The sequence below is a fragment of the Chinchilla lanigera genome, unplaced genomic scaffold (genome assembly GCF_000276665.1).
Source record: "Chinchilla lanigera isolate Chin_1 unplaced genomic scaffold, ChiLan1.0 scaffold00034, whole genome shotgun sequence".
In the NCBI taxonomy this organism is placed as follows: Eukaryota; Metazoa; Chordata; class Mammalia; order Rodentia; family Chinchillidae; genus Chinchilla; species Chinchilla lanigera.
In genome coordinates, this window is record NW_004955435.1 from 3,442,303 (window position 1) to 3,456,982 (window position 14,680).

Below are 14,680 nucleotides of genomic sequence, written 5' to 3' on the forward strand. Positions count from 1 at the left end.
GTTCAGTCCCAGAGAACTTCTCCCAGCACCTCAAATGCCTGTTGCATGTAGTTTATCTTGAAATTACCCACAATGTTTACCAAAGCTGGCTACAAAGAAGACGTTCCCATGACCCTGTCCTTAGTTTACATAATTTAGGGAACAATTTGCTCACCAGATTATCAGTCTGTTACAAAAGATACAACTCAGAAACAACCAAAAAGAAAAGGTACGTGGGACAAGTTATGAAGGCAAGGAGCAGGGGGCTTCCAGGGCCTCTGCAGGGGCACCCTGCTACTCTAGCTGCAACTTCGCACATTCACCGACTTCTCTGAATCTCCTCCTTTGCAAGTTTTAGAGAAGCTTTATTACAGAGGCGTGGGTAACTAAAACATGGAGCACTGAGGATTTAATCAATCTCCAGTTCCTCTTCACTCTCTGGGTGTCAGGGTGTGAAGTTTAAAGTCCTATTCCTCTAATCACAGTATTGGTTTTTCAGGCAACCAGCCTCCCATCTTTAGGGGATTTCAGAAAACACTGTTAAGATAAACTCAGGTGTGGATGAAAGGGATTTTCCATGAGTAACCAAATAAGGTCCATTCATCTTAATCAGGTTTATCACTTAGGAAATTGCAAGCATTTTTAGAGTTCTAGTCAGAAACCATAGATAAAGACCAAATATATGTTTATATTATGATATCTCAAGTGCCAAACTGACAGTGTTGGTCTTGTGTTAGTTACTTTTACATATCAATTTGACTAAGCCATGAGGTGTCCAAATGGTTGATCAAGTATTTTTCTAGATGTGTCTGTGAGAGTATCTTTCTGAATAAGTTTGACATTGGAAATGGAAGTCTGAATAAAGCAAATAGCTTTTTTTATGTCAAAAACCTAAACAAAGCCAAAAAGTTAGTCTGCAAGAGGAAAGTTTTCCTGCCTGCCTGACTTTGAGATGAGGATATTTTTTTCTGTCCCTGGATTCAAATAGAAATATCTATTCCTGAGTCTAGGGCCTCAGGCTTTAAGACTATAAAACTGAGTTTCCTATGTTTCCAGTTTGCCAAGTATGGATATTGGGACTTTTCCTATACAATCTTGTTAAGCAGTATGTTATAACAAATATCATCAGATAGATACACAGATAATTCTGTTTCTTCAATAATGTTCATTACAGTAAGCATTACAGTAAGACAATGAAATAAATGTGCCATCCATATTTAAAGAGAACATATAAAACCCTCTATTTGAAGATTATTTTATTTTATATATTGAAAATATTAAATAACCTATTTAGAAACTGTCAGAACTAAGAACCAAAATAAGCAAAGTTAAAGGATACAAGCTCAATATTTTATGTTATTTTTGGTTTTTTTTTTTTTTGGTTTTTTTTTTTTTGGTTTTTCTCCGGTACTGGGAACCGAACTCATGACCTTGCACTTGCCAGGCAGGCGCTTTGCCGCTGAGCTAAATCCCCAGCCCCTTTATGTTATTTTTGGTACCAGGAATCGAACTCAGGGCCTCAATTTGCCGGGCAGGCACTGTGCCTCTGAGCTACATCCCCAGCCCTCACAAGCTCAATATTTTAAAGATCTATTTCTATATAATAAAATACAGAATACAACTCCATTTACATTAGTATTGTTATTGGGTAGCTCCTCTGAAAAGTGGCTCACCAAATAAATATTCCTGGGTTTTGTGGTGCTTGGAATCTTTCTGCAGTGGGATTCCAGGTTCTTCCCCTCTAGAACAAAGAATTGAAAGAGAACAGCACAAAGTGATCACAAAGTTTATTTGTAAAAGTAACAAGGAAGAGTGAGAGAGAAACTGATTGTGCAGAGCAAGCTTGGGCTACAGCAAAAAAGTCACCCTGGAGGACACAGGGGAGGCTATTTGAGGAAAGCAATGATAACAACTACTTCTTGGAGTCTGTATCATTTATGTCACCCATATCTTGAGGACATAATGAACTACACACAGGTCCTGACAGGCAGTGCTGGGATCCCATGCCTCAGGCTAACATCAGGTCTAGGTCATCCTATTCAAAACCTGCTTGAGTTCTCATGAGAAGTCCACATGTAGGGGTTTGGAAATATTCTGCACTTGTGTTCCAAGACCTTGTAATTAACAGGTCATGTCTACTTCCTCATCCAGATTTTCCACACCCTAATCTCCTATCTCAGTATCACAAAGCATAAAATATCTAGGAATAAATTCAATAAAACAAATTTTAAAATTATATGCTGAAAATCACCAATTTTTTAAAAAATTTAAAAGACCTAAATAAATGGAAAGATGTCCAAGATAGAAGACAATAATATCAAGAAGGCTTTTCTCTACAAATTGATCAAAAGATTTAGTGTAATCCCTACACAAATCTGCCTCGTTTTTATTGTAAAGTTTTCTTATATGGGGACATGCAAGCATTCATATGGGGACATGCAAGCATTCAAATCCTGGGTCCCCAAAATATGTGTCCTTCTAAATGAAAACTTAATTTATTTAATACCAATAGTTTCAAAAATTTTAACTCACCTCAACATCACTTAAATGTCTAAAGTCAAATGTCTCATTCAACTCCGATGTGGGTGATATTCAAAGTATAATTCACCTTGAAGCAAAGTCCCCTCTAGTAGCAAGGCTGTAAATCTAACAAGTTATGTTCATCTAGATAGACTGCCCCGCCCTCCGGGAGGTCAGGCTGAGATAGCTTGCAACAACTGTTTGCCTTTAATGGAGTTACAAGGCTATCACAGGAACTATTTACACTTGTGCCTTATGTATGCTAGGTAGGAGCAGAAGTCTTTCTCTTCTTTTGTGCATATTTAGGAAACTAACAAATGTGCGTGTACTAACGTGTAAATTGTGGTTGCTACGCAATGGGTATAAACTTAATCTGCGAGCCTTAGTAACATAGAAATTTTAAGTAGATTTTGAGTAGGGGAATGCTTCAATCACTTCCAAGTTGCCCTTTGATCTTTTTATCACACTCTCTTTGAACTTGGAAAGCAGTGCTTCAGATCTCTTGATTACTGGGTTTGCTAGCAGTACTTCCTTCTTTAAACATGACTGTTACAGCTGGAATCAATTGTAGTTTGTGCCTTTAGAAACGCACGCTGGACTTCGGAGTGTGAGTTTTTCGGGGAGATGGGGCACAAGCTGGTAAGTGTGGCTAGTCTGACCTGACCTATCTCCTGGCCATTGTCCAGACGGCAACCACCTGCTCTGGAGCAACTCACCTCAGGGACACCTTGAAAGGATACAGAAATCAAGTAAGAATTAAAAGCGATGCTTAGTTTCTTCTTGTATTTCAGATGGGAGACCCAATGTCAAAATCTCTTACCCCTTTGGAATGTATTCTCAAGCTGGAAAACTGCTCAACTCTCACATATTGAGAAAGAGTAGTTTAATATTTTTCTACCACTGCACAAGGCCTGTCTCCCCCTTAGAGCCAAAATGGAATGCAGAGGGAAGTACTGATCTTGATACTACTTCACAACTAGAACTGTACTGTAAGAGAGAGGAAAAATGGTCAGAATTACCTCATGTTCAGATTTTCTTTGCATTAAGAGATAATTCTTACTTATGTTCAAAATGTAAATGTAAGCCACAGGAAAATCGGACACTTCTGGCCTGAAGACATCCACTATCACTGAGCCAGAGGCTTCCGACCTTTGCCCTTTGGATGCTGGTGATGAGTTTCCAAGACAATCTTAACCAAATCCTCACCTTCTCTAACTGAACCTGAGGATGAGGCTTTCAAGGCAACTTTAATCAAAGCCTCTTCTGCTGTTATTGAGCATGGATTTCCCCCAGTTGTCCTTTGGAGCCGGAGGCTTTGGACTTCTGCTCTGGACTTTAAGGGTGGGGCTTCTAAACCAGCTGTGATGAAAGCCCCAACTGAGATATACCCACCCTGAGCTGATTTTATTCAAGCCCCTCAAGGATAATCTCCCTTATAGGAAGTAAATGGCAAATCTGGCCATACCCATGTTTGTGTGTCCTTTTCTCTCAGCATTCTCAAACAGATCAAGCAAGATCTAGGAAAGTTTTCAGATGACACAGACAAGTATACTGAGTTCTTTAGAGGACTTACTCAGACCTACGAATTAGACTGGAAAGATGTAATGTTTCTCTTAAATCAAATATTAATTTCTAATAAGAGACAAGCAGCATTACAAGCAGCTATTACACGTGGAGATGAACATTGTTACTTTTGGAAGGCCAGAAGACAATCAGCCAGGGGAATGGCTTCTACTAGAGCCCAAGCAGTCCCTGCACAAGCTCCCTACTGGCCTACCAACCAGACAGGAGATCGGAATAGGTCTTCAGCCATCTATTCTTGAAGGTCTAAGAAGGACAAGAATTAAGCCATTCAATTATTTTAAACTGTCAACTATTCATCAGGAGAAGATGAGAACCCCTGTGCCTTCTTAGATCATTTGTAAGAGGCACTGATAAAACATACATTCCTGGATCCTGATTTGATAGGACAGATTATTCTGAAAGACAAGTTTATTATTCAATCAGCCTCAGATATTGTTTTTTTTTTTTTTTTTTTTTTGGTTTTTCTCCGGTACCAGGAACCGAACTCACGACCTTGCGCTTGCCAGGCAGGCACTTTTGCCGCTGAGCTAAATCCCCAGCCCCCAGCCTCAGATATTGTGAAAAAGCTATAAAAGATGGCTTTTGCTCCAGATAGCTCACTTGATACTTTAGTGAGAATTGCATCCTCCCTATTTTATAATCTAGACCAGCGAGTGGCCAAGGGAAGAAAACAGAGACCAAGAGAGGACAACTGCTCTAATTGCAGCCTTAAAAGGAGTAGACCTAAGTCTGATTCTCAGGGCTCCCAGAAGAGCTCAAGGACTAAACTCACCTTCCACCACTGTGGGAAACCTTAGGAGGCCACCTTAGCAGGGACTGCAGTAAGAGGTCCCCAGCTGTGCCTTGATGGCAAAGGTGACCACTGGAGCTGGACTGCAGCTCGAGGTGAAGGACCTGAGGGTCAGACCCATTTCCCAGCCGGTCCAGCAAGACTGAAGGATCCAAGGCCCTCTGCCTGCTTCCTCTGGCCAGTCTGTCATCTCCTTGGAGAAGCCCTGAGCAATCATAACTGTAGAGGGAAAAGAAACCAGCCTTTTGCTGGACACTGGTGTGTCTCTCAGTCCTGCTTTTCAGCCCTGGCCTTCCTTCCAGCCACCATACTTCAGTGAAAGGAGCTAACTCACTATTTCTCACAACCCTCAGGCTATAACTGAGACAGCTTTCTCCTCACTCATTCCTTTTAATTGAGCCTGAAGTTCCAGTTCTCCTGGGGAGAGACATTTTATGTTGTTTAAGGACTGTAATGAATACGCACCCAGGTCAGGCACACTGACTCCCCCTCATAGAGACAGAAATAATCCTAAAATATGGGCAACTAAAGACAGAATAGATAGAAGAATAAGAGCTTCCCTGGTGCAAATACACCTCAAAGATCCTAGTACTCTTCATAGCGAGAGATAATACCCTCTAAGGCTTGAAGTTAAAAGAGGATTATTGCCCATAATCAATAATTTAAGGGCAGAAGGTTTACTTAAAATCTGTAATAGTTCATGCAGCACTCCAGTGTTAGGAATTAGAAAACCCTGTGGAGACAGTAGGTTGGTACCAGACCTTAGATTGATAAATGAGGCAGTAGTGTCCACTCATCTGGGCATATAACATGTACACACTCCTGTCTCAGATCCAGAAGATGCTGGCTCATTTTCAGTGTTAGATTTAAAGGATGCCTTCTTTTATATTCTTTTACATTTATATTCTTTTACATACAGATTCCCAGCTGCTTTTGGCCTTTGAAAATCTTAACCTCCAGGGGCCGCACTTGCCACCATTAGCTCTTATCAAATTAAGAAATGCACTTTGAATTCTAGGCCTCAGTCCATTTGAAACGCTTTATGGATACCCTTAATGATTTTCTCTTCAATAGAGAAACAGATGCCTTACTAAAAGATGTCACCTTAATGCCTAACAGCTAAGGGAAACTCACTCTAAAAAAAGGGAAATCTCATATTCCAACCTGAAGATTTAGTATTGGTAAAGTCTCTTCCCTCATCATCCCCTTCCCTAGGACCTACTTGAGAAGGACCATACACTGTGACCCTGTCAACTCCATCAGCTCTCAAGGTTGTAAGCCTGGACTCCAGTATACACCACACCCGACTCAAGTCCTGGGAACTAGAGACTGTCACTAAGTGTGAGCAACCATCCAAACACCCCTGTGAACCCACAGAAAACTTAAAATTTTTGTTCAAAAAGAAAACAGTCTTCAGATAAGTGATCTAGGATGTTACTCTTAGCCCTTTTACTAATTTGTTTACCATTTAAAGGAGAGTGCAATTCCTTTCTAGTATGGACATTGCCCTGGAATTAAATGAGAAACTCTCAGTGACACTCACTGGTCCTATGGCACCAGTCTGTGGCCCTGGCTAGCCCCTGGATGGATGGGGAGATTCACAGTGAGATTTGCACGGGTACAAAGCAAGCATGTCAAAACTATGGACAAATCTGCAAAACCTTACCCAGCCTACGACACCAATGGCCTAGAAGTATGCTTCACTGCTGTGATCATTTGGCTTCTACCTTTATCCCTTCCTAGTTCTAGAGGACATCATGCAACACGTTGAGGCCGTGCTTAACTATACTCAGTGGGCCTTAACCAACATCCCGACTGGTCTCTTTCTCTCTTAAATGAAGAAGTAAAATTAATGAGGAAAGCTGTCCTCCAAAATTGAATGGTATTAGACATTCTATCAGCAGCACAAAGGGGTCCTTGTGCAACTTGTGCAATTATAAAAGCTGAATGTTGTGTGTACATTCCTGACCCTTCTAATATCTCAATGGATGTTCAAGATATTAAATGACAGGTTATTCCCATGTCAGATGGTAAAATTGCCTGGAACTTTTCCTTATCCTCTTTTGGGAGGTTCTTCCTGTTGGAAACATTTGTTGGTTTTATTCATAATAGTCTTGCTGATCTTATTGTTTGGCCCATACATACTTAACTGGTGTTTTGGCCTTGTCTCTTGCAGAGTTAAAACTATGTGCCTATCCAAGATGAGAACTTGTGATATCTACTGAGGGCCTTTACAGAGATACCCTGGAGAGTATCTCTGTCTGCCAATCACAGCTATGCCCCTCTTCAGCCAGAAATAGCCAGAATGGTCTTTGCCCTTTGCTCTTCATGGCAGTTAGGGGGACCTCTTCAGAAGGGGAAATATTATATATAGGTAAGTTAGGTAGAAATATTAGAGGCAGTTAGACAGGTCTGGGCCCTTGAGAGAGTCCATATAACAGATGAAAAGCACATTACAACTGTGGCTAGAGGAGCATCTGTTGGAGGTCAGGCCTCAAGATAAAGATGAAATGACCAGGCCTATGTGCCTCCCCCAAGGGATAAGATAATTGGTAACACTTGATCTAATGAAGTCTAGATAGACATTAGCTATCTCAGTGGGTAACAAAAACCCTCAGACCCATCCTCTTCCTGAAAAGTTATTTATGCTTTTCATGTACACTTGTCACATGATGTGTTTCTCCACTGGATGAACATTGCCTAAATGACTATACTTGTAAACTTCTTGGTTGGTCATACTTTTATCACACCTTGTACCCACCTTGTGATTTTACTCTATAAAACTTCCCCTGAAAAGCAGAGTCCATGGCAACCCACTCATGTCCCTTCCTGGCTTTTAGGAGCTGTCACTCTCTCAATAAAATTTCTTACCCTTAACTTCTGTTGTCCTTTAGAATTCATTCTTTGATTTTGGGGAACACAAACTGTGCATATCTGACATGTAGCAAGTTGTGAGTTACAATATTTCTCCCATGTCATTCCTACATCATTAGTTCTAATTTTCTGTTTTCATCCATTCAGGATGCTATAAAAAAAAATACTACAGCCTAAATGGTTAACAAATACAAATTTATTTTTAATAGTTCTGGGGCATGAAAATTCTAAGATTAAGAAGTTGGCAGACAGGGTATCTGACAAAAGCCTATTAACCAGTTCATGAACAATTGTCTTTTTCACTATAATATTGTAAGTAGATACATTAGATAGATATACTGTATACAGTCAGAGAAGGACTGGGCTCTCAAAGAAGTCAGCAGAAAAAATAAAGATATCAATATTGTGGCTGGAGGAGCACCTGAAGAAGGCCAGGCCCAAGATAAAGAGGCAGTGGTCAGGCCTGCACTCTTCCCTAAGGGATAAACAATAGCTTGAGATTATACTGTCACTAGTATCACCTAGACCATTAACTCCAGACAGGCATTGGGCATGGTGTGCGTGACCAGAACATCTGGACCCATCCCTTCCCAAAAATGTTTCTGCTTTAGAAGACCAAGTTAGGCCAAGGTTAATGATGCCAGCCATATACCCTCGCTACATACACACTTCCCCATTGGTGCAATATTAGCTAAGCAGCTCTACTTGATTGTAGTTTGACCCATGTTGCATACACATTGTGACTCTGCTTTATAAATCATCCCTGACAAAGTGCTTTGGTGGCAGTACACTTTGAGGAACCCTCCTGTCTCTCACGAGCTATCTCTTGATAAACCTTTCCTACTCTGGACCACCATTATCTTTTGGAATTCATTCTTTGATATTCAGGGGACATGAACTCAGCACATCTGACATCTAGGGGGTTGGAAGTTACAGTTCTACATCGGCAACATTACATGGGAAAATAAGTAGGTTCGCTCTCTAAAGTCCCTTTCACAAGGGCATTCATCTTATCCATGAGGGTTCTGCTCTGATGACTTAACCACACCCAAATGGCCACACCATCTAACACTGAATACTTAGGGGTTCGGGTTTTAAGGTAATAATTTTGAGGATCACAACATTTAGTCACAGCACAATATCTGGCAGATATTTTCTCAGCTACGGCACCAGAAAAAGGAGAGAAATATAAGCGAATCAGGCTTATCAGAAGTGACACTGACATACACTTTAAAGGAGGAATGGTTTCCCGTGGCTCACGGTTTCCGTCCTCGGGCAGCTGGCTGCTCGGCAGGAGCACTGTGCTGGAGTGGCACTGCAGACGACGATTGTTCACCCTGTAGCTTTCAGAAGCGAGGAGAGAGAGGAGGAAGAACCAGGGTAAGAATATGCCCTTCCGGGTCACACCCCAGTGACTCACCTTCAACCAGGCCCCACCTCCTACCCGCTACACCGTCCCTATCATCCCATCACTTTCCAAATGTATGAGATATTTGGGGGACATTTTAGATTTAAACTAGAATAGCAATCCACCAAATATGACACATATTTTCATGAATATATCTCATAAAAGATTTGCATTTAGAAATTAAAATAATGTTTACTGTAGTAAATAAAAGTTTACTGTAGTAAATAAAATTAAAGTCAAATATTTCAAAACTATGGAAAGGATCTAAATAGATATTTCTACATAGGACATAAGCAGTAACAATCACATGAAAACATTCTCAGTGTCGTTAGTCATCAGGGGAATGCACATGAAGACAGCAATGACAAATATTACCTCACAACACTAGGATGGGTATAACCAAAAATGTCAACCGCAAGTTGTGTCAATGATGTAGATAAACTGAAGCTTTTATACATTGCAGGTGGGAATGTAATATAGTACAGCAAAGCACCCAAGCATTTTCTCAAAAGCTTAAAAATAGTTACTATATACTTAGCAATTCCATTTATTGACGTACACCCAAGAAACATGAAAATAAGCCACATAAAAACTTGTATGTAATCGTTCATAGCCACATTATTAATAATAGCCCAAAAGAGAAAATAATGCATGTGTTTATTAGCCAACAAAGATGTAAATAAAATTTGATACATTCATAAAATTATATATTATTTGGTGATAAAAAGAATGAAATACTGTTACATGCTGTAACAAACTTGAAAAAGATTATGCCAAGTATAAGAAGCTGGTCTCAAAAGACTACATATTATAGATTCTATGTAAAATATGCAAAACAGGAAAAATCTATTGAGATAAAGAGTAGATTAGAAGTTCCAAGGTCTGGATAAGTGGGAACAGCTAGTCATGGGAATAGAGCTTTTTTGCTGGGGAGGGTGAAAATGTTCTACACTGATTTTGTTGATGGTTACAAAACACTGTGAATATATTAAAAACTATTGATTTGTCTATTTTAGATGGATGGATTGTATGGGATATGAATTATATCTCAAATAAAGATACTATTTTTAAAAAGAAAGCATTAATCTTGCTTTTATGATATAGTTCCTCTATGTTTCATAACACTTGCATTTAAAGCTATCACCAAACATATCTACTGTAATTTACTAGAAACAACTTTTTCTAAAGTTTTCTTAAAGAAAATATCATTAAAGAACTGCAGATAAATTCTGATTATAATGGTACTACTTAAGTGAAATTCCATGATAGCAAGGGTCTATCTGGTGGATTTGAGTGCAGAAAGAGATTATGGTGGATCTAAAAAGCTTTATAAACAACTGAAAGTTTGTCTTCAATTAAAAACATCAATATATGGGAAACAAATTTGGCAATGTTAAGCTTCTTAAAATCAGCCCACTTATAGAACTAATTAGGTCATAGTCATTGAACAATGATCATACTATGCCTTAAATTTACCCTTTGTATTTTCAGTTGTGTTATGCAATAAATTTACTTTTTATTTCAACTAATAATCATTCTTAGGTTCTTGCTTTTGATAGCAGGATTATTATATCCTATTCATTATACCCTATATCCATTCCTATAATATCATAATACTAATGGTAATAGTAATAAAACCATTAAGATTTATATAGCTATTTAGTTCACAAATGATTTCATGGATATTAGTATCTCCTGTATTTTAGTTCATGGGGTTATGTCTATTTCCATTGGATTTTTTGAGTTAAAGTTACAGTATTCAAATTTATGTTGCCTTACCATTTTATTTTCTTATTTATTTATTTCATTAAATGAGGGAGGAATTAAAATTGCCAGTGTCACCATAATAGCAAGGGAAACCTTTTTAAAAACACACATTCTAGTCAAAGCTACAAAGTATTCCACAACATTATAGGAACTAATCTCAACCTTCTTGAGTAGGACTCTAAGTGAAATTACAGGGCAAATATGGCAACCGTACAATACTAATAATATTAATGGTAATAGTAATAAAACCACTAAGATTTACATAGCTATTTAGTTCACAAATGATTTCATGGATATTAGTTTCTTTGATCCTTATAACCTTTGAAGTAGCTACTATTAATTATCTGACTTTGTTGATGAGAAAATTGAAGTTAATAATTTGAAATGCATGCTTGAATTCTCAAAGCCAGCAAGAAATTTCATGTAAGAAACTGTCCACTTGCAGATAATTGAGTATTAACCACAGGGTTGAGGTCATGGTCCCTGCGTTCATTTGTCTATGCCTCATGTTAATCACCCATGGCTAATGGCTTAAGGGTTACAACTGTTGTTTATGCCATTCAAGTAGTGTAGACCCTCTGTATATTAAACACAGAGTACAACTGTACCTTGTAACCCCTTTTAGGTTGAGTGGAGCCAAGTGATCTATTCTGACCAATGAGTTAAGAACAAAAGAAACTTGAGTCATTTCTGGGTCAGAAGAGAGAAAATGAAAAGCAGAACTTCTCCAAGCGGTTGTTAGGGGTACCAGTGAGCGATGCCACTCTTTCACTCCTGAGCTCTTGTTTTGCCTACTTATGGAGGTAGACAAATATCATTCAGTAGGTGGTGACATAAAGCACATACTGCTTCCTCTGAGACAGAACCCCATCATTCCAGGTCATTATCTCCCAAATGCCATCGTAATATCTCCAGGAAGCCAGTCCACCCACCTCCAGGTTACAGAATGCATGGTAAGAAAATTTGGCTTCATACATGTGAGCCTATGAATTCTTACTTTGCTGTAAAATGTTTCTTGATCAGATGTAATGTTACATGGATTGCCATGATAGTGAATGAGACATTCTATTACTCCAGGGATGGTGGTGTTGGCAAATGCTAGTTGCAAGGAAGACGATATCCTATCCTGAATGTGTGTGTTTTAGTGAAGACAAATCTCTACCCACACCATGAGGTCAGAGGTCAGGGTCATCAACCTGGCAGGAAAAGGCTGGCTTGGCCCCCACAAACCAGGCGTTTCACTGTATTGAGAGCTCGCGGTTGGGCTGTGCTGCTGTTAGCACGGGTACGCAATGTCAGCACTCACTCATCAGTTTAACTGGTGAATAAACGTACATGTTGCTGAGAGCTCAAGCCTATACTCCACCCCTGTCGCCACAGCTTCTGAGTTCCTGCACCTAGCACGCAGAGGATGAGATATCTGGTGAAAACAGTCGACACCCAGAGTGCAGACCCGCGTCTGTACGACTGTTATAAGTCATTTCTGCAGCACTGGCCTTTTGGTGGGTGTTTCACATTCACAAATATCTTTGAGATCACGCTGAAGAGTCCAGCCTCATACTTGCCCAAATTCCCTGCTGTTAATCATGCAATTGTGACACTGTTCATTCCAAACCCTGGGCCAGCCAACTGTTGGGTGCATTGGTAATTACCCATGAATTAACAGACCTGTATTTCTGGCCATTTCTCTTTCCTGATGCAGTGGGTAACTAGAGGTCCCGCCGGGAGTTCTAGCCATCAGGCGGGTCTGTCTTCACCGGTCTTCTACAGTTTACCCGTGAGTAGGCTTGTAGAGCTGCAGCTGCCCACTGTTAGGTGGTACTAGCCAATGGTGGAGAGTGATGTAAGATTAAGATTTTAGGGTACAAGGGATAGGAGTGGCTGTGGATCACTTTGGTATTTTACTTGTAGTCAAAATTTTAGACTTGGCGGTCTGAAGACTGTAGTGTTGTATTAAGAATTCTTCCACTAACGAATACAGCAATAATCCCAATTTGATGTGCAGCTGAGACAGCAGGAAGAGTAAGACCAATTACATTTTGAGCTGTACTAATGAGCAGATATGGGTTTTTCTTCTTTCAAGAGCTACGGACTATATATCTATACTTAAGATATAGCTGACCTGTACTCTGCAAGAGGGGTGTGAGGGCCATATGTAGACGTGATGTAACTGTTGGACAGCCAAAGGGTAAATCACCATGGAGATCTTTTCTCCTCCTCCCAGTTCCACCATGCTGCCCCCCTCCACTGACCAGCACGTACCTGGCCCTTATACGTTTAAAACGTTCTCTGCCTTAGGAATCTTCATGGTACCTGGCCAGCAAAGCAGGCAAATCCTCCAGTTCTAAACCTAAGACAATCAACACGGAAAAATGGAACCGTGGGGACATTTCCATGGCAGTAACAATAGGGGAGTTCTCAGAGGCAGCGCAGGGCTGCAGACAGAGACGGCACCCTGCTCTCCAAGGCCCGCGGCAACGCGCGAAGGTGGTGTGTCTCGCAGCAACAAGCAAGGGCAGCAGCACCGTCTGCCTCAGCGGTCCTGTGGCAGGGCTTTGGCTGAGATCCAAGCTGCTCGGCCTTGGTTTGTTCTCTCCATTTTCTGAGTCTGCTTCCTGTATTCCTGGAACAATTCTGTGAGTCAAAGATCACTGAGAACTTCCTAGTTTGCAGCTTACAGTTAAGAAAAATTGAGTAGTCTTTACCGGCCAAAATGAGCTTAGAGAAGAAAAAGTCAAGTCTTTTTGGGGGTACCCGGAATCCAACTCGGGACCTTGCACTTGCCAGGCAGGCATTGTGCCGCTCAGCTACCTCCCTGGCTGAAGTCGTGTAATAACTTATATTGCTAGACTTTATTATAGAACCTTTTCACAATCCCCAACTGAAAAATGTTAGTTTAGTTAGTAATATAAAACAGACACGAAACAAATGCAACCTGTAAGTTGGAATAGAATTAAATAAGCAATTGGCCACACAATGTCACTCTGGAAGTCCGAAGGCGCTGGGAATACAGCTACTTCCTGAAGGATGTGTAGGAGATGGCATTTGGGCACAGGAAGCCCAGAGCGCAGAAACAGGCCCGCAGAATCCCTGGACGGGGACCAACCGGACCGCGCAGGCAGCGCCTGTCTTGAAATTAACCCGAGGTACCCTTGGGTAGTTAGGAGGACTGCACTGAAGCTCTGTCTTGTAATCAGAAACGAAAATATCCTTCAGTTCTCCAAAAGGGAATTCTTATACATGACTTAATTTACTTAAAAATTTTAATCTACAGAAGAGATGAAGCTGAGAAAGATAACATAAGATAGCTAAAAAAAATAGACCATTTGCATTCATTTTCCACTATTTTTGGAATTTTCAGAAAAAATAAGCACTGAACAAGCAGCTAAGTAATTACAGCTTTGCCTTGGCAGTGCAGGGACTGCAACTGTCTCCCGGGCAGTCTCGCTAGCTGTCCTTGGCGCTCGGGAGCGTTCCCGCTCGTTAACTTCAGGACGACTTCCAGGCGGACAGACACGCTGGAAAGCGGCTGCGCGGCGTGGTGAAAATCTCAACTCGCTCGGCTTGACAGCGAAACCACCGCGCGGTCCAGCCACCGGGGGGAAAAGCGACCGCAAAACAGAGGCGCTTTGCACGTCCTCCACTTTTTGCATCAGCCTCAGAGAACACACAGACTGGAAACTCGCAACGCAGGCGGAACGCCGGCACCAGAGGCGGGGCGCGGGGCTTCGGCTCGTCTCCCGGAGCGCACGGAGTCC

General features: G+C 40.8%; 1 long non-coding RNA gene across 2 annotated transcripts in view; it reads right to left on the bottom strand.

Moving 5' to 3' along the window:
• LOC102028790 overlaps positions 1-14,680 on the bottom strand; it is a 91,676-nt gene that overhangs the window by 75,074 nt on the left and 1,922 nt on the right. The window contains exons 2-3 of one of the 2 annotated variants that reach the window (XR_261657.1): positions 8,975-9,090; positions 1,653-1,720 (exon numbers count right to left, since the gene is read on the bottom strand). This is a non-coding gene — a long non-coding RNA (uncharacterized LOC102028790). The remainder of the gene's footprint in view (positions 1-1,652; positions 1,721-8,974; positions 9,091-14,680) is intronic. The other variant, XR_001234889.1, reaches the window with a different exon arrangement.